Source organism: Dunckerocampus dactyliophorus, chromosome 1, assembly GCF_027744805.1.
Source record: "Dunckerocampus dactyliophorus isolate RoL2022-P2 chromosome 1, RoL_Ddac_1.1, whole genome shotgun sequence".
Lineage (NCBI taxonomy): Eukaryota > Metazoa > Chordata > Actinopteri > Syngnathiformes > Syngnathidae > Dunckerocampus > Dunckerocampus dactyliophorus.
In genome coordinates, this window is record NC_072819.1 from 14,571,573 (window position 1) to 14,598,312 (window position 26,740).

General features: G+C 38.2%; 1 protein-coding gene and 1 long non-coding RNA gene across 4 annotated transcripts in view; one reads left to right on the plus strand and one right to left on the minus strand.

Moving 5' to 3' along the window:
* Positions 1-26,740, plus strand: part of sema3b (sema domain, immunoglobulin domain (Ig), short basic domain, secreted, (semaphorin) 3B) — a 93,981-nt gene that overhangs the window by 34,970 nt on the left and 32,271 nt on the right. Inside the window, exon 1 of one of the 3 annotated variants that reach the window (XM_054782333.1) lies at positions 22,563-23,080. The exons of the other annotated variants lie outside the window; for them this stretch is intronic. The gene's annotated coding sequence lies outside the window, so the exon portion shown is untranslated. Of the gene's footprint in view, positions 1-22,562; positions 23,081-26,740 lie in introns of those variants that run through there. 3 annotated transcript variants of the gene reach the window in all.
* Positions 8,286-26,157, minus strand: LOC129185376 (uncharacterized). Its single transcript, XR_008572063.1, has 3 exons — positions 25,972-26,157; positions 8,896-8,974; positions 8,286-8,810 (listed from the first exon to the last, which is right to left on the minus strand). It is a non-coding gene; the product is annotated as an uncharacterized LOC129185376 (long non-coding RNA).

The following is a 26,740-nucleotide window of genomic DNA, read 5'->3' on the forward strand; positions in this document are numbered from 1 at the left end:
AGCATTCCGATCGGTCGCCGCGGGGACAGTCGGGGAGGCGTCCACCACCTCTGCCATTTGCCTTCAATGAAGAACTGTCATGGTGTTTACGGCAAATGTGACGACAAATGGAAATATTTGCTCTTGTTTTTCGCATGTGTGTGCCCTGTCGTAAGGGTTGGTCTTCCAATTCTTATTTGATTTTAGTTTATGCTGTTTTACATTTACTTTACATTTGATAACTGATCATGCAAGGAATACAGCAGCTATTTCACTGTGAATGTTTCTAGTAGCTGTTATTTATTCATTATAATACCATATTTTGTTTCTTGTTCAATAAATATTACTGTTTTATTGCATTTGATTATTGTTTTTATAGTTACAGGTTTTTTATATGATTTCTTTTTTCTTAATTGCCGTTATTACGATTCCTAGTTTTTGTTTTTTATTTAAGTATGTTTAATCACTTAGTACATTTTTAAATGTATTTTTTTAAATGATCCAAAACAATCATAAATCTTGCTGGTTAGATAATGTAACTTAATCACTGAATTGTTTGCTATTACAAAAAAACATGTTTTGTCATTGTTGATATGCTTTATGTAATCAAGAAATACAAAAGGGGATACTACTGTATGTGGAGGAGATGCTAATTAGCTAATTAACTTCGCACCCCCCAATCAAAGACGCAATGAGCATGAAATGCACCCAGTGAATCATGTACCATTAGTGTTTTGCGTGCAGGCTGTTAAGTGTGGACTCATTAAGTGTGGTAATTAATTAGGGTGAATGAGGGGATATGTGCATTACTCTCACCTCTTTGTGTGAATGTTGTTATATAATGTAGTATCAATTAAATAAATCACCAGGATGTTAAATGGGCTTCATTTCTACAGCGCCCTGATCAGCCTCAAGGATTAGCATTTTATTATTATTAAAAGTACTAACAGATTAAAAAGAGTGTCATTTTTGGTCAATCATCGATAATAACGCTGTGAAAAAATTGATAAAAAAGAGGCTTTTCTCATTTATTTAGGTGTACGTTTGGATAAGACCCACAGGGACAAGCAGTTTACAAAGCACTACCTAAATGCTAGTGAAGGGAGTTGTGTTTCTCTTGCTTCTGTTTCAAAATGCGATACAATTGTTCTTTGCTGACTTCTTAAGAGCTACCAAAATGAATGGTAATGCTTTATTTGTTTCCAACATGCTTAAGTTACATTGAGGAACATCACGTTTACACTTACACAATTCATCATGTCCGAAAAGGGGTCGGGAGAAGCAGAGCTTAGTTTATTCAATCCTACCCCTTCTTCTTGTCTCAGCAGTTAGGAGTAGCTTGTCCTCTTCATGTGTTTAACATGTTAAATAGAGAGAGATTAAAGTATAATAAATACATTAGAGATAAATAGATTCATAAATAGAATAAGAGATTAAAGATAAATTAATACATACATAAATAAACACAAACTGAGAAACATTGTATCATGTTTAAATAAATGCAGGATATAGACTAAGGCATGACTTATTAAATAATAATAGATGAATTGGAGATTGCAATATGGGTTACTGCTTAACAACAGACAGAATTTAGTTTGAAAAACCTAAAAGTACACAGCCAATTGTTTTCATTTTTATAGGGCTGTCAAAAATAACACGTTAACAGTGGTTAACTAATTTAACTAATAAAGCCAAACCTCTCAGTTATGACGGCAGACTAAGGCAAGTGCAGCGTCCCCACAGAGTCACAAAGTGTCTGATGCTCTTTTCTAATTTTATTCTAGCCTGAACACATCAACAGCGGTGCAATTCCAACACTGTGCTGTATATGTATATCCAACACACATTTGTCCGTCTGTCCTAGGACCAACACTTCCTCATTGTCATCACACTACCGCGAGATGCATTCCAACAAAAATTCCAAGCAAATTCCGACACAATATATGTATCTCCAACTCACAAACATGTCTCAAGCCCGTTCTGCCTCGGAACGCACTTCCTCATTGTCACTAGATGACCGCAAGATGCATTCACGGACACTTGGAACATCACAACAACGTCTTTATTATGCATGTATGTGTGGTCTAGATAAACAGAAAGGCAAAGAAAAACAATAAGTGGATATTCTTATCACTCACTAACGTGACTCTTTAGGCGGATGTACAATTTTCTGCATTTAAGTATGCTCGGAAAGCCCAGACAATAAATTCACGTGGTGTTTTTGAACATAACCTCTCATCGGTCATAATAACATACTTAAAGTGTGATTCAAATGTTTTGCTACTTATTAAAGAAATTATCCATCCATTCATTTTCAATGCCGCTTATCCTAATTAGGGTCGCGGGGGTTTGCTGAGGCCTGTGAGAGGCAGGGTACACCCTGGACTGGTCGCCAGCCAATCGCAGGGCACATACAGACAAACAATCATTCACGATCACAGTCATACCCATGGTATGCCAATTAACCTAACATGCATGTTTTTGGAATGTGGGAGGAAACCGGAGTACACGGAGAAAACCCACACATGCACTGGGAGAACATGCGAGAACATGGAGGTTGGAACCCAGGTCTTCCCGATCTCCTGATTGTGTGGCCAATATGCTAACCACCAAGCCACCATACGGCCCATTAAAGAAACTAGTGCTAGGTAAATAGATTTTCATGTGTGCTATCTTTTAGCTTGATATAAATTTTCAGTTCATTTAGAGCTGTTAATACATACAAATATATAACCCTGTCCTGTCTTTTATCTTTCTTTCAATAAGATGCAGTAAAAATTGGCATATTTCACACATGGTTTCAAATAGTGATTAATTATGATTCATTAATCTGAAACCTGTGATTAATCTGATTAACATTTTCAATCATTTGACAGCCCTAAATATTATATTACAGTGGAACCTTGACATGAGTTTGACATGAGTTGTTTCTTGAATTCAATTGTGTTTCTCACCTCAATAATGTAACCCAAAATGGAGCCAAAGATAAAGAAGATGAGAAACACGCATTTAGAATTGTTTTATGCATGTAAAAACTATAATTGTAAAACTATAAAAATGTGTTTTGTGTTAACATTTTTGAGAGTCAACCACTGATGACATCATAAACGGGCAACATATCTTCCGGTTCCGGATGCCATTTGGGTCGCTAGCTAATACGATGCTAACAAGTAAGGACGTTTTCTAAACAAAAAAAGAAACATTCAGACTGAAGATGGTCTCATGCAGTGTATTCATAACGCGAAAAGACGCCCACCATTTGTACGCTAACCGGAATATGCACACAAACCAAGGCAAAATTGTGTTGTCACTTTTCAACGTTAACTAAAAAACACGCTAACTGGGGCGGACACTAACTGAGGTTCCACGGTATATTGTTGTAATGAAATGTTACAAAAATGTAAACAAAAAAACAACAACCTTTGGACTGTTTTTTGTCCATGATAAGGACGAGTCAGGTTCACTATCCTGCTCAAGGATACTTCCAAAAGACTGTAGAAAATGTCAAATAAGCATTTGTAGCTATTCCAAACTCTACATGTGAGCGAGTCGCCTTTCTGCCCAGTACACAACAAATTCCTGACTTTTCTCCCCTTCGATTTTCTCCTCAAAACCATGTCATGTGACTGTGTATTTACAACGGCAAAGAAAAAGCATCAATTTCACGGTGTGTTCTCACACACATGGCTCCAGCTTTACTTACTTAATATATTCAAATAAAACAAACATATATTCCAGACATGACATTTTGTTTCTCTCTCTCACACACACACACACACATTGTGGTCACAGCTTGGCCAACCACAGGCACCATTCCTTCAATATACATTGCCAAAAAGACATGCAAGACTTGTTCAAGTTTGCATGCAATGCTGTATGTCATTGTTTCATGCATCTACTCCAGATTGGAGGCACCAACGGTACATTTTATGGTGACTTATTAGGGAGATAAGCAGCATGAGGAAAGAAAGTGTGAAGTGTTTGAAGATACCTAAGGGGGCAAAGACTAACAGAAGAATGAACAATGACACGCATAGTAGACACTATTACAGATGCTAATCATCAACACGTGAATGAGATGACTCACTTCTTTGACTTTAACTGGCGTTCTTATAAATTATATTGTCACCTTGCTCGTAAAGTCGTAATGCTACAAGAAAAACATTGAAATGTTATGAAAACGTATTAACTCTAAACATACAGCTGTCAGAAAAAAGTTACAATAATGTGCAAATGTATGCATATGAGGAAAAAAAAAGTTGTTTTAAGGGGATATCGTTACTACAAGAATATGTTTTCATGTGATGTTACAAGTATAAAGTCATGTTATTAGAGTACAATTTTAATGTTACAAGAAAAAGTAATATTATGCGACTAACTTTTAACAACAAAATTAGAAAGGTACGGAATCAGAGGAATAGCAAACCTGGCAAACAGGAAGCAATTTGTAAAGCTAGGAGAATATCACGTGTGGAGTACCCCAGGGGTCAATATTGGGACCAATATTGGGACTGTTCATTTGTATATCAACGACATTTGTAAAGTGACAAATTTGCGGATGATACCACTGCCTTTTGTTCTGGGGAAAGCACACAAGAACTAATTAAAAAGGTCAAGGATGAAATGGTCATATTAAAGACATGGTTTGATAAAAACAGATTATCCTTGAACTTAAGTAAAACTAACATAATGCTTTTTGGAAATTGCACAAAGGATACGTGCGATCAAATACAAATAGACGGAGTGGATATTGAAATAGTGAAAGAAAATACATTTCTGGGGATCATAATAGATGGAAAAAATGAGTTGGAAATCTCATATCAAAAATACACAACAAAAGGTGGAGAGAAATACTTCAATATTGAATAAAGTAAAATTTGTTCTTGATCAAAAATCACTTTACACACTTTACTGTTCTTTGGTATTACCATATCTAACTTATTGTGTGGAGATACTGTATGGGGCAATAATTTTAAAAGCAATCTTTACTCACTCACTGTACTGCAAAAAAGATTGGTGAGGATAATTCATAATGCCGTGTATAGAGAACATACAAACCCTTTATTTTTTAAATCAGAGATATTAAAATTTGCTGATTTAGTTCAAACTGGAACAGATTGAGTAAGGAACTCAAACAATATACCGAGATGAGCAAATTAAAAAAACAATGCAAGTACTGTAGTTGATGTTTGCTAAATACAAGGCAGAAGAGTCTTGATTATTATACTGATTGTTCTGTCATACTTGTCTTTATTTTTATTATTTATTTACTATTACACTGATTATTATATCAAAATATTAAATGGAATACAGGAAGTGAATAATATGTACTGCACAAGATGTGGAACAGATGGGGGTTAGGATTCAATAAGCTATGCTTCTTCCTACTCCTGTTGGACATGTGGAACTGTGAAATGATTCATGAGATGTATTCCACTGTATGCATGTTCAAATAAAATGTAACCAAACCAAACCAAACTAATTACGCAGATTGCTTTAAGCACTTTGTTTGATAAGGTTCACGAGGCGGGCCAACTCAATGCTATTTTCCAAACAGTTCCGAGGGCCGGATGAAATTGCAGCACAGGCCAAATTTGGCCATATGTTTTAGTATATCTACATGTGTTGGTATACCAAATATCACAGTGGCACTTGCATCATTTCATTTTTCACTATGTGGCCGCATACAAAAAAAACCCAGAAAACAACAATTCAAAGCAAGCAAACAGGATACTCCCGCTCTAGGTCCTCTAAGTCCTGAGATACACTCCTGATTAAAAGTTCCGTCAGGAAGTTCTAAGTAGAGCTTCAAAATGCAAAAAGAAATTGGAGCGAGGCAAGAAAAAATTTTGAGTAAGCAAGTTTTAGGCCGTAACTCAAAAAAACTTGAATCCCCCTGAAACGGGAAATACAATATTGAACAAAAGGACTCAGTATGAGTAGCTGCGCCATTCTTGTTAATCACTTCAAAAATTGGCTTGGGCATGCTTGATGCCAGTGTTTCCAGGCGGCTAGTGGGAACGCTGCTCCAGGTGGTAAAGATGGCTTCACGGAAGGCATCCACTGTCTGGAACTCATGTTCATTTTTGTAATGGACACTGCCCTTGGCATCCATCCCCAAATGTTCTCAAATGGATTTAGATCAGGGGAACACAGAGGTCCAAAAGAGTGTGGTTATTCCTCTAGAAAAAATATTTTGTCAGGCGGGCATTGTGAACTGCAGCATTGTCTTGTTGTAAAACCCAGTCATTACCACACAGACGAGGGCCTTCAGTCATGAGTGATGCCCCCTGTAACATTTCCACATAGCCATATGCCGTTTGACGCCTCTGCACAACTGCAGTTCCATTGCTCCATTGAAGGAAAAAGCAGCCCAGATCATGATGTTGCCCCCTCCACTAAGCCGTGTGGAAAACATCTCAGGTGGGATCTCCTTGTCATGCCAGTAACGTTGGAAGCCATCAGGACCGTCAAGGTTCCATTTTTTCTCATCAGAGAATCAAACTTTCTTCCACCTTTCAATGTCCCATGTTTGGTGCTCTTGTGCAAATTCCAAACTGACAGTTTTGTGGCCTTGAAGGAGACGAGCCCTTCGAAGACATTTTTTGTTCTTAAAACCCTTCACTTGTAGATGTAATAACCTTCATTTGGGCCGAGGATTGTCCTGTGTCTTGACCGACCATTGAGCCAATCGGATCCACCGTCTGAGGCCCTGTGACATTTATTTGGGTCTACCACTTGACTTCTTTGTTCCATAACCCTCAGGATCTTTTAAGAAGTTTAAATTGACTGTCTTACTGCGTCCGACCTCAGCAGCAATGACGCGCTGCAATAGGTCTTGCTTATGCAGCTGACGGCGTTCTAAAAAGAGAAAGCTTTTTTGCCATTGCCATCAAGAGATCATGTCAGTGTGAATACCTGACAGAAAATGACATTGAATCCACATTTTTGCCAAGATTTTTGCTTTATAAAGGCTGTGGTCCTAAACTTTTGATCAGCTGATGAACATCCTATTTCACATTAATGGTTATTTGCAATATATAGCTTCACTCAAAAAGGCTTTTTGCCTCACTCCCATTTCTTCTTTTTGCATTTTGAAGCTCTACTTAGAACCTCCTCAAGATCCCACAGAGCAAAATGTAAATACTTGCAATTTTTCAACTGGTCTTAAAATTTTGATCAGGAGTATATTGTTACTCTTTACCGCTACACGAAAAGTGAAAAAAATGTATCTAGAGTATTTAAAAAAATAACTTTTTTTTTTTAATCCTAACACTGTGGTGCGACAGTGCCAACAAAGTGAAAGGTGCAACAAGGAAAGCTGGAGCGCTCTTCCTGCTGGAAACAGTTACAGTGCACATGTTGGCTGAAGGAAAGCTCCTGTTTGCATTGAAAGACACTATAGACAGTATGGATAATAAAGAACAGTTCTCGCTCCTCGTCCAACGGGTTTGAAGATGAAGTCGTAACATTATAGCGAGATGAATCTTATTTGGAGAACATGTGAGAACACTTTGTGAATCCCGGTCTAATCCTTCCACTGTCAACTTTGTTCTCTTGGCGGGGTCACTATAGCCTATCCTCCTCATCCTCTGCGTCTTGACTTGATTATTTGCCATCTGGAGGCCAAAATCATGTTCACGTTCCGTGTGTTTGTTGTTTGGAATACTGCTTACGCTGCATTGTTGTTGGGAGACTTTCATGTTGCATTGATTGTCATTTATCATGTTTACATCCTGTTACATTGCAACATGTGTAAAAAATGTCTTGGGTATCTTTAATGGACCTATAATGCATGACTTTTTATGTTTTTTGTAAACACTGAAGACAATTTAGAGTCAGAGTCAAACTTTAATTATGTCTTTTCACATAACTTTACACAGTAAAAAGTATGTATGTTTTTATAATGAAAATGTATCGTCTTTGTCCACCCCAATGTATGGATATGCATCACTAAACCTAAATTATGTGTTTTTTTAAACACTGAAGACGACTGAGTATCTGACGAAGTTAATGTACATGTTAATGTACACTGAAGGTTAAATGGCGACTCTAAATTGTCCATAGGTATGAATGTGAGTGTGAATGGTTGTTTGTTTATATGTGCCCTGCGATTGGCTGGCGACCAGTCCAGGGTGTACCCCACCTGTTGCCCGAAGTCAGGTGGGATAAGGCTCCAGCATACTTGCGGCCCTAGTGAGGATAAGCACCATAGAAGATGGATGGACGGGTGTTTGCTGATAATCCGACTCTCAACCCCTTACCAATTGCAACAGACCATGCTACGGAATCCGAGTATGTCGGCCAAGAGGAGAAGAATGCAGAACTCATGGATTCAAGAAACTTACAATAGTGTCCCACTGGGATCCCATATCATTTTTAAAAGCCCCTGAAATGGGCAGGATAGGGCCCCTTTAACAATTATGACATACAGGATTTCGTAAAGACAGAAGACAATTTACTGTAGAGTCCTCAATGAATGTAGAATATGTTTTTGCAAAGACTGAAGACAGCATTGAGTATGTTTGAGGTACATTCATGTTCAGACTTAAGGTCTACCATTTTTGAAGCATGAGGTCACTGACAGTGGAATCTTTGTAAAGTGGCAGCTTTCTTCCATTAATTTAACAGTCCTTTTTCATGATACTTTTGGACACATCTTAACAACTTGTTTGTTTTATGCCTCATCCCTTCACACTTCAACATCGGTTCAGGTCATTTATGTTCAGAACAGTCTTTAATGTTCCGTACCTCCAGTAAATCTATTCACCAGTCTTTGTCTCTCCTCGTGCTGCTTTGCTTCCCCCCCACCTCTCCTCTTGACACGTGGCCTTGGGGAGGAGGGAATGAGGTTTGAAGAGGGGAGCCAAAACGGAGGGAAATGACAGTTTGTTTGGCTAGGACACTAATACTCACAGCGTTCTAATCCTGTTCCACTTGGCCAGCTACCTGCAACCTCAAGGCGGATGGATGGAGGAAGCCAGGGAACAGAGGGCTGTGGTGGAGAAAATTATTTCATTATGTACGATAATATGTGGGCTAAAGTGCCGCTTTGACCCAATTCACCATTGTAAATCAAACAAACTACCAGGTTCTGCTTGAGATGAACACATCACTATATTTCCATCGGTTGTGGTCCAGGAATAGGAGACACACAGCCATACACGCTAGCAATAAGAAATCAGTGTTCTTTTCATCAATCTTACATTTAGTGCAATTAATTTGTGCCCTGCTAGCTTGCTGCCTAGAAAAAGTGTATAGAGAGCAAGTTTGGTGCTAAAACAGTGAAAAGTGTATTTTTTGTAAGTATTCAATTGAATGGAGTGAGGTTCCCCGCAAGCGGAAGTTAGCACATCAGTATCCTGTTGGAGTTGGTTTTGGAAATCCTTAAATTTAGTAGCATGAAGTTTATTTTATTACATCTTACTTGATAATAGGTAGATAAACAGACAGACATATAGACAGACAGACAGACAGACAGACAGATAGATACTTTATTCTTTTTTTTTGTCTGATTTATCAGAATGTAATTTCTTCTTGAATTAATGATATCATTCCAGGAAAGAACAACTAACAACTAACGCGTTGTGTCCCGGAGGTCATGTAATTCGAAATTTAAGCAAGTCTTGATAAAAAAAAAAAACGCAATCTAAAAAACACTTTAAAAAACGTTTTAAGCACCATCAGCGTCACGGAAAAGACTCCAGTATCAGCAAATCATCAAAAATGAACTGTGTTGGGTTATTTTTTGCTTTTTCTTTGGCTTTTTTGCGACATTTCCATTCCAAAAGTGGAATAAGCGGACTCACATTCAAAGCAGTAAACTAACCAACTTATTTTTACACTTGTATGCCAGCTACAAATGTTAAAATATTCAACCTTAAAATGCTGCCTTACAGTAAAGAGTGGTTTTATGATAGCCACTCAATGCTACTTCAAGGAAGAAAGTATCAACATTTTTGCAGAGACAGAAATGTGGACTTTATTCAGTTCAAGATGTGTGGTAATGTCATAACTTGTATAATATGAGCTCACGTCTGAGAGAGCGCAATATTGTTTTCCAGCCTCAGTAATCCCTTGACGTCTGATCAGACTGTACTTTGCATTTGCTTAGATTCCAGCTTTTATAGTGTGTGTATGCGTGTGCTTGCGTGTGTGCGTGTTCACTGCGATTTGGAAGCTACTGTATGCTAATCACAGATGTTGCCTCTGTGATAACGAGGCATGTTGCCACGTTTCCCTAGCAACCTCAAAAGGCCCCGTTTCATTGTGTATGTTCCTTTTGCCCTGAATTGTCTGGAATACTTTTGTCCCCAAAAGCTGAAATGTTATTGTTTTGCAGGAAGCTTTTGAATGAAGCATTACATTTTCGCAGCATATGAATGAATGAATGTATGTACTGTACAGTATGAAAACTCCCCTGCGAGAGAAAACTAATAAGTGTAGTCACTCAATTAAATGAAAAAATACTTAAATGTAAGTAGAATGTAAGTATAAATCTAGAAAATATAAACATATGGAAAAGAGACATACCAAAATATGGCGTGTTATTATTTAATTATTTAATTTAGTTCATTATTTAATCGGTTTCATTATTTGTTATTTTTTATGCATTTATTTACATTTTTCATTTTTATGGGGTTGTCTATTTGCTTCATTTATTATTTAACAATTTATTTTATTGCATGTCAAGCAGGCACACCATTTCAAGGAGGCTAGTTTTTTTCTTTAATGTGATTCATGTGGAATAAAATGTCTAATTTGGGTCTTGAGCTAATTGAGCTGAATTGTGAAAGACTGTTTTGAATTGTGTTTTAAGTGTGTTGTGGTTCCTCCTCCTTTCCATTTTCTCCATCCTACACTTTATGCACTCCAGGATTTTTATTCAGTTTATAAAGGAGCCTTTACTTGCTTTAATACTCCAGAGATATGTGTGTGCATGTGTGTGTGTGTGTGTGTGTGTGTGTCTGTAAAAATCAACTTCACATGTATGGCAAGGTTTGAAAGCTCTCCGTCCACCCACTTGTGCGATCTCCTGAAGTATTTTGATGTCGGATTGTGTGTCTAATGGACATCTGCAAGAGTTGTTTTTATCTGTGTGTGGCAAAACGTAAGTGCGCTGTTGTAATTTTTGCAATGCCCCACTGAAACAGAAGTGGGGTTATCGGATATTTCAGTAATCAAGTATTCTACTGAAAAGTTTTTCGATTAATCGAGTAATCGGAAAAAAAACATACCTTTGCTTGGTTAAAGTGCAATTATAAATACACAAGAGAAAATAAAACATTTCAAAATAAATAATAAATAAATAATTCTAGCATTGGCACAATTTGTAAAGCTATGACAACACAGTAAAGTGCAAAGTATGAAGCTGTGATTATTATAAAGCTCATTCAACACGTCTACCGTTGCTTTTTATTTTGCCTCATTAACGTGAGGTGCGTGTGAGTCCAACTGATTCTTCCCGAGGTGTGATATTAGATTAAAAGTATTACAGCGTCCTGAGATTCACAGAGTCTGAAGCTCTTTCTAATTTTTATCGCCAACGGTAATGCTCAGATCCAAAACGTATGCAGCTCGTACACACGTCTCCTCCTCTCTTTCCACACTTTGCTCCTTATCCACCAATAACATTCACAGCGAGGTGCATTCATGAACACCAGATTCCAGAACATCAATGTTACAGCACTAACAGGTGGTTCAAGTATGAAAGAATTACTCACCCTTTGCAGTGATTTATATATTCATCTTCAAATTGCATATTTACAATCCTTTATTCAGCCATCATTCAGCCATCATTATCGTCTGAAAAAACGATACCGATTTAACCAATATCTCGTTTTAATGCCAGTATCGGTTGACACTATCAGCAGGCCGATATTAATGGCCATCCCTATGTTTTACGCATGTGTTGACTGGATGGACAGATATTGACATTTGTGTACTGTATGTGAATGGACAGACGGGTATGTATGTGAATGGAATTACATGTTTGCATTATATTATATATGTGTACATTGTATACTGTTGACATTCTATGTGTGTGTTGAATGGACCAACAGCTGTTTACATCAGGTGTGTATGTGAATAGACAGAATGCTGTGTATGTGAATGAAAAGACAAACGGTTGCCTGATGCATGTAAAGTATGTGAAAACAGATGTGGACATTTTTTGTGCGTGTGTGTGTGTGTGTATAAATGGACAAACACATTTGTATGGGAATTGAAAAACAGACGTCTGTGTTATATGTAGAGACACGCTTTTGTGTTGTGTATGTGAATGGATAGATTTTGACATTTTTTAATGTGTGTGGACTAAATGGACAGACAGATGTGTCCATCATGTTTGTTTGTGAATGGAAAAACAAATGTTTGCGTGATGTGAATAGACAGACAAATGTTTCTTGAAGCCTGTATGTGAATGGACAGGTGTTGAGATTTCATGTGTGTTTGTGGATGGACAGACGTGTGTATGTGACGAGAAAGACGTATTAAAACTGTGAGTGTACGTGAATATCATCTTCATGTCACAATTAATTGTTTTTTTTAGTTTAACTGTGCACAGTTGAGGATCTTTTTTGTATTTATATTATGCTTTGTCACTGTGACAGTCAAATGTACAATCTCGATAACACACCCTGTACTTAGCCATACTTCACCCTGTGTTTATACAACATGATGGACAGGGACTGATGCATGTGTGGGCATTTTAAAGACAGTAAATGTTGGTGTTAAAGGTGGTGTTTTAAAGTCCTCTTCCTTTTTACTAGTAAGGTGTTTTCCCGACATCCGTACTGTGTGATCTCTGCTGGTTTCTTGCATCAACAGGAATAGTTTAGCAGTAGTTGAGGTCTGATTAAAGCGAAGAGCAGAATTACAGGGCCCGGTGCATCACTCCAAGATGTGCTGACTTGTCAAGTTGTGTTACTGAAGCAACCAGCAAAGTGAATTTATTTGCTTTCACTTTTCAGTGTTTTGCCAACATGCAGAGAGACACCTTCATAAGCCAGTGTTCAGCCAACTAGATTTAACAGTGGTGGGAACTAGTTCAGAAATGTGCATTCCTCTGCCAAACACTGCTTTGTACGTGTGTGCCTGCGTGCATGTGCATGAAAGAAGCAAAGCCGTGGTCATGCAAGGTGTTCTAATCCACTGGCTGACCTCCACAAGCTGCTCTGTGGCACATGCTGTAGGTTTTCACAATATGTTTCATATTGTTTGGTTTCAAAAAGCCACCTTTCAAGTTATGCAGGTTTCTTTCATCTACTTGTATTTACTATACTTCGGAAGGGGTACATGAATGGACAAACAGGGGTGTGTTACCACTTACACATACCTGCCTTTCCCCCTAAGTCGGCTGCAGTAAGTTAATGGTAATGTAAATGGCCAGACAGATGTTTACTTTGTGCATACATGAATGTACAGACTGATGTTTACATGATGTATATATGTGAATGGATAGACAGATGTTTACATGATCTACCTGGATATGAATGTACAACTGTTAACATTGTATGTATGTGGATTGACTAACAGATCTTCACAATATGTGTGTATAGGCAGACCGTATTTGTTTATGTGAATAGACAGGTGTTTACACTGTGTGTGCATGTGAATAGATAGACAGATATTTAAATTAAGTATGTGTGTGTGTAAATGGATAGGCTGATGATTAAATTATGCAATGTGAATGAACATGAAGATATGTGCATGATGTGTGTATGTGAAGTAACGGACCTGGTGTTTGCAGGATGTGTATGTGACTTGACAGATGTTTGAATCATTTGTATGTAAATGGACCAACACGTTTACATGTGCTTATCTGACCAAAAAAGACATTTTTTTGCATTTGGGTTTATTTGAATTGAAAGACAGAATTTTATGTTGTTGGCAATGTATATGAATGGACTGTTTGGTCTGTTTGCAGGTGGTCTTATCCCCTGTAGACCCTCATAGCCAGATGGGGTGTTATGCATGCCTGGGAAGGTGTTAGTCCCATCACTGAGCCCCCTGGCACCATAGTCCACTCCCCTTGTCCCCTTAGACCACCTTTAGACCCTCCTTGCACTCCAGACTGCCTCCCTTGTCACCCTCCATCCTTTCAGTCGAGTGTGATCACATCAAAGTCCAGCAAGGAGGATTACAGCTTTAGGTGCCCTCAAGGCTTCCCAAGAAAGACCACCACTGTAAAACACTCGCTTCTTCTTTGCCTTTTTGCTGCCCTTCTCATCTGGGGCCCCAATAATCCCAGTGGTGTCAGGGGGTCAAGGGACCGTGTCATGGACTACCTGCCAGGGCACATCACAGAAAGCTGTGGAGAGCTAGCATGCTCTGTTTCAAGATAAAGAGCCAACTCGAGGACGAGGTCATGACCCCTCCCTGATACAACAGTGTTTACTGCTTGATCCTGCCCTGATGACAATTTTATCCACTCCTGCATTGCAAACATAAGCCATAAGCCATACCATAGCTACTGAGAACTGTAATAATAATAATAATATCCCCAGAAGTATGTTTGCATATGGATACTATGCGCAGTAAAGTCAACAATGGTGTATTGAATAGGCTGATGTAATGTGCTGTTTGTGTACTGGTGTCGGATGGTGCCTTAGAGTCACATAACAAGGTTAAGTTAATTGTCTTATGCGACCATAAGTATTTTAATCTATTTTTGTAGTGGAGTCAAAACAATATGTAATCATTTGACCTTCAAATAAATGCTTTTAAATCATTTGGATGGAAGGAGAGTAAACACTGACACATTACCAGTATTTGTTTATTTATATCTTTTTTTAATGGTAGTTAAGACAAATGGATATGCTCAATGTTCTGGACAGAATGTACAGTATGATAGGACTTGCAGGACATGTGTATGTGAATGGATGGACAGATGTGTACATCATGCGTGTATGTGAGTGGACAGACTGGTGTGGATGTGAACGGAAAGACACATGTTTGTATTATGTGAAGAGACAGACAGACAGACATTTACATAATGCCTGCATGTGAATGGACCGATTTCGGCATTTTATGTGTATGTTGAATGGATGAACGTCTGTATACACAGACATTTCATTGGTGTATTGAATAGACAGACAGATGTGTACATTATGTGTGTATGTGAATGGACAGGCTGGTCTGAATGCGAATTGAAAGATGTTTACATCATGCACGTACAGTCTTGGAAAAAATGATTAGACCACCCTTGTTTCTTCAGTTCATTGATTCATTTTAATGCCTGGTACAGCTAAAGGTACATTTGTTTGGACAAATATAATGGTGATAACAAATATAGCTCATAGGAGTTTAATTTAAAAGCTGATATCTAGCAACTTCCATGGTTTTCTTGACAATAACCAAAATCACAAAATCAAGATCTTACATGGATAGCTATAGCATTGTACTGCCAAAAAATGTTACTTATGAGCTATTTTTGTTGTCATTGTTATATTTTTCCAAACAAAGGTACCTTGAGTTGTATGAGGCATTAAAATGAACAAGAAAGTGAAGAAACAAGGGTGGGCTAATCATTTTTTCCATGGCTGAATGGACAATGAAACGTTTGTATTATGTGAATGGAAAGGCCAGACGTTTGCATGATGCATGTATGTGACTGCAACAAACCAGGAGGATTTCCTCATTTACTCAACTGCAGAGAGTATCAAGTGTGGGTTAGGCGTTTAATAGATTGGAAGCCCGTTTTATACATATAGTGAAATTAAATCTTTTTAAATATATTCATACATTATGTTTTTCCATAAATAAATAATACCTATTGTTGATATATCTATATATATTTTTAAATTTTTCTCATCTCAGTGAGTTGAATTTAAAAGCTGATATCTAGCAATTTCCATGGTTTTCTTGATAACAACCAAAATCACTTAAGTTCTTACATGGATAGCTATAGCATTGTATTGCCAAAAAATTGAACTGTTATGAGCTATTTTTGTTGTCATTGTTGTATTTGTCCAAACAAAGGTACCTTTAGTTGTACCATCAAAATGAACAAGAAACTGACGAAACATGGTTGGTCTAATCATTTTTTCCATGACTGTACTTAAAGCCAGCACTCTCAACAACTAAATATCGATGTTATCTCGTGGCCATAAAAACTCCAAAACCATGTGTTACTGCTTTGGCCCGGTCAGAGTTGCTTGCTACACGTTGTTTATATGCTAAAGTTAGTAGTGTTTGCATAAGCTGGTTTTCGTTCTTGTAGATGCAACATTCACTGCCGGATGATGCCGCTTTAAGTGCGCTATCATGTTGAACGTGTTTCCTCCAGCATACCCGATAAATGTCGACACACAACTTTGGATTTATCCACTTGCCTTTGTCCATCCGTAATTTTAACAGGGAAGCCAAAGTGTTCCCAAACAGGAGACCGTAGTGAGATGGGGGGGGGTCTTCCACCTCAGGCTTCTCGCTTGCATTTGCCATGATGCCATTTGTCACGCCTGCGAGCTACTAGCGTTCCTCCCCCTCAGTCAATGGTGTCCGACACTCAGAGACGTCCGTGCGGAAACTCGCCCATAGGACTTTAGCGCTTAGATCAATCTAGAAATAAATTTAATGAGAAAAATAGCATAAAATATAACCGAAAGAGTACGCAAGTGGACCGAACTGAACATGCAGAAACGAAACGGTTCAATGCATCCATGTAAACCATTACACCCCTATTGGTTATAGTAGATAATAATAAATGATGATAATGGTCATTAAAAGCGATAATTGTGTATAAATATAGTCATTACAGTCACCTAGTGCTGCCACCTGTTGGTGTCTTTGAGGTATGGTGTTTATTTATACAATGAACCATGCACTTGGCAATTATCAGGGGCACTGTGTCTTATTATTTAAGGAAATATGGTGTTGCTTCTGCAAAATGTAAGACAAGTGATTATGCATTTATCAGTGTTAGTTGGTTAGGAGGATTATGCAAAAAAACCAACATAACCAAATGCAGGAGAACGTCTAAAATTTTGGTTTCAGTAAGCATGGTTTGTGTATTAAATTAGAAAAGTGTATCACAGGGGAGGATTTTGAAGCCCTAACACAAAAATACTTGATTGGCTTCCCACTAAAGTGACTTTTAAGTTTTTTTATGAAGCTGATTGCTCTTTGTGTTACATAGTAGACTAGAGTCTTTGTGAGGATGACAGCCTGTAAAGACATTAAGACCCCTTTATGACAGACAGGTCAGCGGGGGGGGGGGATTGGACCCTCAAATAAAAAGTTGTGTAGACAATACACACATACTGCAGTGATCCCTCACTCAATGTGAGACGCTTGACCTCTCAATGGGCATCATACCCTGCCTGCTGGGAGAGCGTTTTGTGGGTTTGTGTGCTGGTTGCCGGGTAGAGTTCAGCACCTGCCACTGGAATGAAGACTCAAGTAGTGACGTAACACACCGCCAGTGGAAGTTGATACCTTACATTGCACTTTAACAACTTCAAAATGTGTTGTTTTTTCAATTAAAAACAGCTGCTTAGGCAATGACAACAGCAGTGAATGTGCAGTCATGGTCAGTAGGGATGTTTTGTATTTAATGCAGAGCAGTGATATATCAATACACTCATGTCTAATCCTGTTTATACAGCAAGGTCAGACAATTCATAAGTTGACCACTGTTCTTGGGGAAAATAATGCCTCTAAAGTTGCAGAAAAACATCAGACGTTATCACGATATTGTGAGAAATTAGCAAATCTCGAGGGAGCTCAACTCATCAAGCATCAAAGGAATAAAGCCTGGATTCTACTTAGGCGTAGTTACAACGCCGTCCCCTTCAGGGCCGTGTTGATCCTTTTGTGGTTCTTTGTGTGTGATGTGCAATTGTCTGCCGAAGTGCAAGGAACGGGGTTTTTTGGCAAGTCAACTCAGTGAACAGCCGCAACGCTCGTTGACCATTGAGCTTGTTACCTTCCTTTGTCACAAGTAATGGTAATTAAAGAGAAAGTGTTCATGGATATTCTAATCAATGTGTTACCACAGTCACTTACTTTGCAAATGTTGATCTGAAATCGGAGGAGAAGGAATTTGCGAAAGTGGAAATGGAAATAATTAGGGATGTCCAATGTTAGCTTTTTTGCCGATACGCCGGTATTGTCCAACTCTGAATTTCCGATACCGATATCAGTCGATATTGATATGTGTAACATTACATATGTTATGGAATTAACACATATGTGTTGTGAAGCTAAGGGATACAGCATCAGCAATTAGCTTCTCAACGTGGCTGTAAACAACACTGTGCAACATCTGAGAAATACTTGCGATTTGGCTTAGGCTGTGACATTTCTTTCAAAAGTCAAAAGAGTAGCCATTTACATTTTTTTGATCATCAAAAAGTCGAGGGAAGAAGATCAAGTATCATAATTTTCATGTATGCCGTGCACTCTTAGTGAATGCCACACTACAAATTGCATGTACACAGTAACTCCAGGCCAAAATTAACATATTTCACACCATCACATTTTAATGGAATTTAATCTGCTAATAGACCTACATACCTTTTTTCTTGTCCTGAAGCTTCGATCTGTATGACAGGAGTGCTCTGTATAATCAAAGATCCTTTATGTGACAGATGCGCTCTGCTGTTTTTAAGAAGCTGTTCCAAAAAGCTAGTTACAGGATCCTCTGTATGACAAGAGCACTGTGCTGTTTGTAGGAAGTTGATGCAAAAACTGAAGCAAAGAAGAATGTACCGTGAAAAAGCTCAGCAAACAGGAAGTACAGCAGTTTTCCTGGTATGTATCTTTGCTATCAAAAAGCTATGGTGAATATTTAGCATTATTTAGTCACGGTGTTTAAAAGCCTAGAGATAGACTGCAGGAATGTCTTTAAAGTTAGATGAATGGGTGCATTGATAGCCTAAAGTGTTGTGGTTGATTGTGATGATGCAACCACAACCACATTAAGAATCCAGCCTAAATTGTGTGTCATATCAATTTTTTTCTACATTCTTACCCCACCTGACCTTCACTTCAACTTTAATGTGTGATGATGTCATCCCCCATAAGCTCAAAACATATGCCCGTCAGCTGTTTCCTGAAATGTCCAGTTATCTTATCCGCCAACAAGGCATCAACACCAGCATACGTCCCTGCCTTCTATCAGCACATTGTCCTGTTTGTGTTGATGTCCTCTCTTAAATACTCCGCTGATTAGACGTACCAACTGCACTTTTAAGCTGATGGCTTCATCAAAACATGACTGGATGCAATCTGTTGCCTGATCTTAATTTGGACAACTAGAGAGATGGTTATCACCTTATGAGTACAAGTATAACCTCTCAGAGTGTGTTCTTCAGGGTTTTATTCCATGTAACCATTTTATCTATAGTAGGTGCACAACGTAGCACACAGGTTTGACCCTGTAATTATTGTCATGTCTTAATTAAGGCATGTTATTATGATGTCTATGTTTTATTACGGTGTTACTTCTAGAATATTCTATTTCACTACAATAACCCTTACTAGAACCTCGTCTTTGTCTGTCCAACTCTTATTTTGAAGGCACATTCCTTGTCACAAGATGACAAAAGATGAAAAGTCAATTTCAAGGGTGCCTGATATGATTCATCAACTTTTCTTAAATACGTTATTTAGTGTTTATAATTATGTTCTACATTGCTAGGTTTTTGAAAGCAAACGGTAAATTCGCAAGAATTACATTTATAGTTCATGGCGCCAGCTCTCGCAGTTCAGCCTCATTTCTGGAAGGAACGTCATGGGCGTACTATCGCTCAGGTAAACAAACAGCGTTGTACGAGACAGAGGATGTTTACAGTGGTTATAGCAAAGATTTGAGAGATGTGTCAATAGTTTTCAAAAAGGAAGAAACATTTGGAGACGAAATAGAGAACTTAAGACATGGAGATTGGTCGCCTTCAAAACACAGAATGGTAAATGTATATTACACTGGAGCTTATCCTTCGATTACACTGGGGAACACTATTATTTTAACTTCCTGTTGCATTGGATTTTTTAACTGATTCTGAAGGATTTTTAGGCGCTGATTTCAAATCTGAAATTAGTTTTTCTCCATAAGCTCTAGTTTTCATGCATTTTAAGATAGATGAAATAGTCTAAATATGAATTTACGTAACCCAAATCTAAGCGTTTTGAGATTATATACACAGATAGATTCTAATATTTTTATCATGCTTCTTTTTTCCCAATCAAACAAGACTTCCTCATCGAGGCATCACTGTAGAAACAAGCCTGATGCCTTCTGTTACATCTGTGGTTGCTACACACTCCATCATCAGAGACGTAACATATCCTTGTTTGTGAAGCGAGCCTACAAGGCTTATTTTGAAGTTCATCTTGGTGACCAAGACAAGCAATGGGCTCCTCATGTTGTGTGCCACAATTGTGAGGAAATGCTCCAAAGCTGGACCAAAGGAAAACGCAATGGTCTGCCTTTTGGACTTCCAATGATTTGGCGAGAACAACGCCAAATCAACGAACCCTTGAAGCAGACATGCCAAATATCACACATGACCCAATTGTTAACAGAGATAGGATCATCTTTCCTCCTCAACACATCAAATTAGGTTTGATGAAACAATTTGTCAAGGCACTGGATACCGAAGGAGAATGTTTCCAACACATCATCACAGCTATACCAGGGTTGTCGTTCGAGAAGATGTGTTTGATGGCCCACAGATTCAAACCCTCATTCGTGATGATCGGTTTGTTGCCAAGATGACCGCCTTGGAGAAGGCAGCATGGTTATCCTTTGTGGCAGAACTTCCTTGGAAACAACAAGGCAGAGAACTACAATGAACTTGTGAACAGAATGCTCCTCGCTTTTCGTGCTCTCAGGTGCAACATGAGCATCAAGCTTCATTTTTTGAACAGCCACCTTGACCAGTTCCCTGAAAACCTGGGGGCTGTGAGTGACGAACAAGGAGAGCGGTTCCACCAAGACCTAAAGATCATGGAAGAACGCTACCAAGGTCTCTGGGACAAAGGTATGATGGCCGACTACTGCTGGAGTATTAAACGAGATTGCCCAGATGAAGTGTACAAACGCAAAAGTTACAAACGCAAATTCCTGCCTGACTAAAATACTGTACGGACAGAAAGTCATAAGCGTTATTAGCTGTGATTGACTCTTATCTGAAGAACGTTCTGAATGACTATCTCACGTTGCGATAAAGACTGTTTTCTGAGAAACGCTTCCAGAAAAAACATATGCCACTTCTAACAATGGTGTACTTTAATCTAAAATCACATTTTATTGTTCTGTTTCTTTTGCCTTGTTAAATACACTGATTTGTGGCTGACATTGCAATATCCTATAATAAAGCTTGATTTTTTTCTGTTTTAATAAAAATCAAAGATTGCATAAAATCTGTAGCTTGCAGAAAAAAACTAATGCCAGATTTGAACTCAGCACACTTAAATTGACTAAAAACAAGTCTTTCTTTAAATGCAACATATAGAGTGTTCCCCAGTGTTATTGTTTTAAATCGGCTTCTTAATGAGCATAAAGAGGTTTTTATAGCCTGTTTGACTGCATATGTGGATAAATGGTCACCATCGTCATATAAAGAATCTTTGACTAGCATTTGTGTAGACCATTCCTAATAACAGCAGAGTGCTCCTGTCATAAGGGGGATCTTTGACTAGCATTTGTGCAGTAATAGCTTAAAATAAAAGCAATAGAGGATCTTTAGATAGTGTTTTTGCAATAGGTGCTTAAAAACAGTAGATTGCTGCTGTCAAATTGAGGATCTTTGACAAGCGTTTTTACTAAAGGTCCTTATAGCAGAGCGCTCTAGTTATACAGAGGATCTTTGACTAGTGTTTTTGCCATAGGTCTTTAAAAACAGCAGCACTCTCCTGTCACATAGAGGATCTTTGACTAGCGTTTTTGCAGTAGATGCTTAAAAACAGCAGAGTGCTCCTGTCACATAGAGGATCTTTCAAGAGGGTTTTAGCAGTAGATGCTTAAAAACAGCAGAGTAGTCCTAATACAGTACTGTATATAGAGTATCTTTGACTCCAGTTTTTCCAGTAGGCGTCTAAAAACAGCTGCGTTTTTGCAGCAGGTCCTTAAAAAAAGCAGAGCGCTCCTTTCATATTGACGATCTTTGACTGTGTGTTTGTTCTAGGCTGCAGGTCTCCTGCTATCTCTTTTTTTAATGAATGATAACTTTAGCACTTATGTTCACACAAACATGAGGTGTCCTGGCTGGTCCAACAATTTATAGACCTCTGAAAAAAGATGAGCTGAGGTCTCGAAAGGAACAAAAAACACACTATTCTCCTAATTACAAGCTCATGTCCAATTGATTTTGATCCTGTTATTTTTAAGATGAAATTATTACATATTATTTCTTGAAGGCCACATAGTTTACAGCGCTTTCATTGGTTTGGCATTGTAATACTGACATTAATTTCAGCCAAGTCATTATTTTAAGGAAGTGAAATGTGACAATGCAAACATAGAGTCGCACGCACACGCACCCACCCACACACACACACACAAGTGCATGTCCCTGCCCCTTTCCACTCCCCTTCCTCTTTCATCCCACCTTTCCTTCCCTCCTTCCCTCTCCTCTCTTGAATTAAGTCCATTATTCCCGCCTGCTCTCCCTCGGAGCACTTCAGCGCCGCTCAGCACTCGTGTGTGTATGCATGTGTGTGTGTGTTTCTCTGTGTGTGTGTGATAGACCCTCTCGCATGTGGATGTCAATAAGACTTGTGTATTTTTGTAAGTGGATGCTAAGAGTGCCGCCGCCGCCGCCGCCGCCGCTCATCAGAGAAAGTGACTTTGGATTGGGGAATACTCTCACATCACAGCACGCTGCTTTGGGAATATTTTTGGGGACATAAAGTGGACTTCTGTCTTTCGTTTCGGACATCCACCACTACTGTTCACATCAATCTTCTTTAAGCAATCACTGGATATGTTAAAGGGAATTAATGGGACAAATGAACTCCACATGAGTTAAGAAGGATGGGAGAACTCGGTGCCCTCTTTAGACCCTCGTTTTAAACTGGATTTGCGAGGTTCAGGTGGCTCCCGGTCTAGGAAGTTCTGAGCACTGTGAGAATTCGTTCCACCGAAGCAAATGGACAGGTGAGTTGATTTTGGCTGGACGGTGAGCTGAGGCTGTATTTGTGTATTTTGGCACAGAGATTAAGTGTTTTTTAGGGATGTCCGATATTGGCTTTTTTGCCGATAACCGATATGCCAATATTGTCCAACTCTCAATTTCCAATTCTGATATAAATCGATACCGATACCCATATGTGTAACATCACATATCTTTTTCTTGAGTAAAATTGTTCTAAAGTAACAATACTCTTACAGTAAATGAGTACAGTTGCTTTGTTGGCTACTCCACCCATCTCTGAGTAGATCATTCATGTATTACATATTTTATAAAAGAATACGTTTGTGTTTCTTGTGCCTTGATTTATGTCATTTATGTTATTAAAGTTCTTATCTCAGCAATCTGAGAAGATCAAATATATTGTTTTTGGTGCCTAACTGTTTCCCAAGTATATTAATGCGTGTGTGAATGTATAAACGAGAGGCATTAACTTAAATTTCTTTGTAGAAAGGCGCTTTATGAAAGTACATTTACTTCTATTCACTTACAGCGCAGCCTTGCCACATCCAATATGTCGGCAACGTTGACCTACGGCTCAGCGATGCAGCCGACGTAAATGGTTTTTACAACAGCACTTCCTGTTTCCCAGCTTGCTTTGCTGTACTGTTGTTGTAAATAGCTGCTAAGTTGCACGTTTAGGGCTCACATAGTTGTTGATTATTCAGCAATATTCGTTGGTAGTGTCTTGTCTGTTGTTATCTACCTATTACGTTGCTATGTGATGTTTTTTTTAGCTCTTTCTTTAAAGACACCGTGAGTAAGAATGGTATGTGGAATGATAACCCCCAGTTTTAACAAAGCTGGTAAGTTGGATGTGAACTTGATTGTCACTCCGCTTGCGAAATATAGAGATACAGTACTTCTTCCACACAGAGTAGTGAGAGGCATATATTAACTATGTGATTTAGCACTATATGCAACATTGTTGCTAAAACCTCTATATCGCCTATGTAAGGAAAAAAAACGATACCGATGTTGCCCGATATCACATTTTTATGCCAATATCGGGCCGATAATTATCGGACAACCCTAGTGATTTTCCCTTGAGGTTTGGCTTGGACCGCTTTCAGTCGTAGACTGGAGAGGCAGCGCTGACTTGACTGCTACTTCTAGACTTTATCACGAGGGGTTGACATGCTTCTGGTCCTGCATAGTCAGGTTTTTTTGCATTATTTGAATGAAAGTATTTGTATAATTAAGGACTATGCAGCTTCAGCAAAGACTTGGAGTTTGTCTGTGGGAATTTTGTTCCTTTCATCCACGATCAGTGAGGTTCCTCCTGAAGGAGCCTTTGCAAAAGCCCTTAAACATTGTTTCCACAAGTTGGAAGCCTACAATTGTCCAAACATGGCCTGCTAAGATGATAAATGAAAGATTCTCAGCAACACATTGATTAATTACCAAATTGAGAGACACTGTGTCCCATTACTTATATTATTACTTATATTATTACTTAGCTTATATTATGCCAATTCAAAGTCTTTTTGATTGATTAAATCCATAAGAAGTCCTTTAAATATCTTAGTCATTTGTTCCTTACGACAAAAAATGTCAGCTTCCCCAAAATTGCAGTAAAAAAAAAACTGAACAAAAAAACCTACTACAGCCTGAAATATACCTATCAATTTTTTATTATATTTTGGGGATTTTAACCCTTTAAATGCCAATATGTTTGCATAATGGCACAGTTTTATTTTCTCAAAAAGAAACAATGCTTTCCATAGAATACGACAACACTCTCCTGAAGTGGGACTTTAGTTGGCAGCAACATTGATTTTCATGTATTATTATTTGTAGAGTGCCAGATTTAAAAATCACACTCAACATTCTCAGGCTAAAAAATGTCATCCTCCCAAAAACTGCTGTAAAATTATACTATATTAATATTTTTCCCCACTTTAATATTTTAAAACTACTTCGGCCTTTTATAAAATATTCATTATATTTTTGTTTGAAACCTTTAAAAGCCAGGAAAAAAATACTATAAATTACTTGTCGTAATTTTATAGTAAATACTATAAAATACTTTATTATTAGGTCCTGAGATGTGTCTGTGATTGCCATTAATGTTTATGCATTATTTTTCTCGTGTCAAGTCTAAAAAAACAAAAAAACAAACAAAAAAGCCTACTAACACTCGACATCCTTAAGGGCAAAAAAATTCTAGTTTCCCAACTATTGCAGTAAAAATAATTTATATAAATAATTTTTCTTACTTTCAACAAGTCAATCTTAATTGAAAGAACAAAAGTACTAAAATATGACTATTCATACTTTTTTAGGCCCTGAGATGTGACGATGAGTGGCAGTAACATTGACTTTGCTGCTTTTTTTAGACTGCCAGATTTAAAACAAACAAAAAAAACTCTAAAGGGCCTCAAGACAAAGAATGTCAGCTTACCAAAAACTTCTGCAAACATATATACAGTATATATACATATTTTTTTTCTAATTTTTTAATGAAATATTGTGTTTTTGCTTTGTGATATGCCGGTCACCTTTGTGGGAATCCTATCATTATGTAATGCAGCCAGGCACTAGTCATAGTAGTGCATTTTGTCAGCAACAACAAGCAAAGCTAACGTTAAGCGGCTAAAACGACACATCCTGAAAGGATTTAAGAAGGAAGAACACAAGAACAGGAGAAAGAAAGTGAGATGTTCTAAGAGGCAGAGAGCCCAGGCAGAGAGGAGAGCTCAAGTCTACAGTGTTCTGCTACTTGCTGGTACGGAGCCATCTGGACCAGAACACTTGATGGAAACTTTCCCACGACTCCAAAGCTGCAGCTAGCATGTGTTAAATAGTCAGTGATGACTAATGAAGTCATGATTGATGGCCTGCTTTTGCCAGATACCTTCATAGATGGTCCATAGATAGTCTTCCAGTTGAAAAGTGGTCCATGAGTCCCAATAGTTTTGTCCATTTAGTGTGGCTTTGTGTCTTTTGTGGCTTTTGTTTTCTCATCCTAACGTTTTGCAGCTAAAATATCCGTAGTGGAGCCCTAAAGCTTTGACATGAGCAGGAAGTAGTGTGCCGCTGTTGATGGTCTGGCCTGAAAGGGCTCTTGCCCGCCCTCTAGTGGCCACATAGGCCCTAAGCAGGTGCATGCTTCGTTCATGTGTACAGTAGTTCTCTCCACCGTCACTCATTTTTTTCGGACATTTTTCTTGTAGCGTATCATGTAAGTGATGTCTTGCAGGTGTGTTGTCCAAAAACCTAGCCTTAATGTTGCAATTTAGACCGTTTAAAAGTGCTTTTATAAGCCCTACTGGAAACATAGACAACAGCAGAGTGACCAAGCATTCCGGTTTTCCGAGGACACGTCTTGTCACGTGATGAAAGTGATGAAAATGTATGTATTAGGGTATGTTGAGAAGCCTGTCTGAATTTGTGTCTTTGGTTATAGATCATATGTAATGTAACAATTTTCTATCCATACAGAGGAGGCATACTTTAAATACAGTATATTGAAATTATAAAGTATCTTTGAGTAAACTTCGAGTATCATTTGAGTATCTCATTGTAGGGCCGAGTAGCCTATCCTGATTTTTTACTTTTTTAGGAAGCTGTTTTCCGTCAAGTTGTGAGTGTTGTCGGCTTAGATTTAGTAGGTACTCATGAGT